General features: G+C 54.9%; 1 long non-coding RNA gene across 1 annotated transcript in view; it reads right to left on the bottom strand.

Annotated features, from left to right (window-relative positions):
• LOC117285592 overlaps positions 1-2,413 on the bottom strand; it is a 9,004-nt gene extending 6,591 nt beyond the window's left edge. The window contains exons 1-2 of the long non-coding RNA XR_004516666.1: positions 2,064-2,413; positions 895-955 (exon numbers count right to left, since the gene is read on the bottom strand). This is a non-coding gene — a long non-coding RNA (uncharacterized LOC117285592). The remainder of the gene's footprint in view (positions 1-894; positions 956-2,063) is intronic.
• Positions 2,414-2,440: the final 27 nt, after the last annotated feature.

Genomic DNA, 2,440 nt, shown 5'->3' with positions numbered 1-2,440 from the left:
TGGTACTTGTGGATCGAACTGAGGACCTTGCACTTTTGAGGCAGGTGGCTAAATGAGCTAAATCCCCAGCCCTAAATAAATATTCATAAAACACTAAGAAGTGGCTGGGCATGATGTGCATAGCTATAATCTCAGCACTCATAAAGCTGAGGCTGAAGGATTGCAAATTCCAGCCCAGCTGGGACTACATATGGAGACCCTTATCTCAAACAATAACAACAACAACAACAACAACAAACCACTGAAAAAGAAGCATGGGGGATGAAGGGGAGACACCGAAGAGGTTCAGGCCATGATAGGTGGCCTGAACAGGGAGCAGGCGTGGACAGGGAAGGGAGTACTCCGTGTAGGAGCCCAGAGATGGTTGGGTGGGAGTGGGTATGAACTCCATGAAGATTTGAGGCCGTGATGTCCATTTTGGTGGGTGGAAGAGAGTGATGAGAGCTGTGACTCATCAAAGGAGGCTGAAGATAGACTAGAGAGGTGAACAGAGATGGAGGTGGCAGGAAGGGCAGGCACAGCCCTCTACAGGAGATAAAGGTAGTACGCAGATGCTGGACCTACCAGGAAGGCAGTGAGGCTCACTAGAGAGCACCCAACTTTGTTGTTAGGGCTGCAATCAAGTCCCACATACCTGCACCCTAATGTTGCTTCTGGGGGGGTCTCCTGTAATGACCCTCCACCCCTCTTCGGGTCTTTGCCTATAACTCCAGCAAAGAATGAAGAAGTGGGGCTCTTAGGGAGAAAGGGGAAGTCAAGGCAGGTATGGCTCGAGGCGAAAGCTCTATTTAAAGTGTGGCAAATACAGAGAAACTATCTTGGCAGCTCAGAGGTGCTGCAAGATGGGGAGCATCCCACCCAGGGTGCCCGGTGAGTAGAGGTGCCCATACTTACAGGGACGAACTGTTTTGTGGATTGGTGTGGGCTAAGCCAGCCAGGGTCTTCGCCTTTATTTCTGGTGAGGGGACAAAGTCAGCATTCAGTAAATGTGAGTAACACTTTCATAAAGGATACAGTAGGGTACTTTTTTTTTCCCCAAGCACAGGATACATGTGATGATCTTACAATCCTCAGCCACGGATACGCATGTGACTTTACAATGTTAGTCATCCGTGTGCTTTGCCCTGGGTTTTTGTTTATGTCTCTCTACCCCTACACTCAGTGTGCAAGTGTCACCTTGGTTTCTCCCCTATGAAACAGAGGACCCTGAAAATGCCTATGTCACTGTGCTGGGAGGATTTGATGAGATGATGCAGGTAAAGGACTGGACACTGTGCCTGGTTCAACCTGGGAGACCCAAAATGTCCCCTTCTCCCCTCACGGATTCAGTAGGTTGAGGCTCTGAAATGCTAAGAATCATTTGCGCACCGAAAGAGCCATTCTTTCAGGAACTGCCCTCCTAATCTTGGGAGAGCTAGGACTCTTTTGAGTTCCATCCAGGGAAAGGCCTGAGTTGTTGGCCTGGAGAAAAGAGAAGCTGGCTGCAGCCAACAGTTGGGGAGCCTGCTGGAAGAGAAGCCAGCCCTCCTACTCCCAGGCTGCCCGGGGGAAACCTTGTCGGGTCTGCTGTGGGATTTCCAGGAGAAAAGTGCAGGGTGAAGGCTGCTCCCTGTTTCCCAGGCTTCTCCGGCTCCGGGGCCCCTTAGAAACCCTTCCCCCACCTCCGGGGGTCTGATGGTGACTGCTGTGCCAAGCTGGGGCTGCTGCCTCCTCCTCCTCCTCCGTACAGATGTGCTCAGCAGCAGCTGTAACTCAGAGTCCACACCTGTTCCTTAGATCAGCTGCTGTAACTCTACTCCTGCCAATGCAGGCCAGGTGCCCAGGCCTCGCCAAAGTCCTCCTTTCCCGAGATGGGTGAAAGACAGGCGTCTGCCCGTCAAGGCTCCCCAGAGGCTCGCGGAAGGTCGCAGGGGACTGGAATCCCGCCCAGCCTTTAGGCCTGGTGGCTTAAGGACTCCGCACTCCCTCCTCCCACCACAACGTTGGAGTGGGGAGACTGGAGCACGGGAGGAGATAGGAAGTCTTGGTGGGGATTTGCAAACACAGCTGGCCCTCTGATATACCTGGGGACCTTCGGATTTGAAAGTCTGGGGGGCCTGCAGGGGGATGGAACCGACCGCAGAGGACGGAGGAGCCACGCTGGACGGACAGCCGCTGGAGAGGCCGGGATGCGCGCGGGTCTGGAAACAGCAGAACTTGCTCTCTCTGGAGGCATCAGCCGCGGAGACAGCGGTGGCGGCGGGGACCCTGGGCTGCCGGGACAGAGGTCCGGCCCCCTGAGCTCACCAGCGCGGAAACGGGAACGAGCAAAGCGCCCCTGGCGGAGAGCCAGGGAACTGAGGATCCCGAAGTCCCAGGCCTGGGAACGTTTCTGCAAGGCCAGGGCACGACCCACGGCCTCTGCTGCCCAGACCTGCACAGGCCCAAACCCAAAAAGACC

This window comes from Fukomys damarensis, unplaced genomic scaffold (genome assembly GCF_012274545.1).
Source record: "Fukomys damarensis isolate Sample0158 unplaced genomic scaffold, DMR_v1.0_HiC HiC_scaffold_11, whole genome shotgun sequence".
NCBI classification, from domain to species: domain Eukaryota; kingdom Metazoa; phylum Chordata; class Mammalia; order Rodentia; family Bathyergidae; genus Fukomys; species Fukomys damarensis.
The sequence above is the reverse complement of the archived record's forward strand: the minus strand, read 5'-3'. Positions and strand labels throughout refer to the sequence as shown.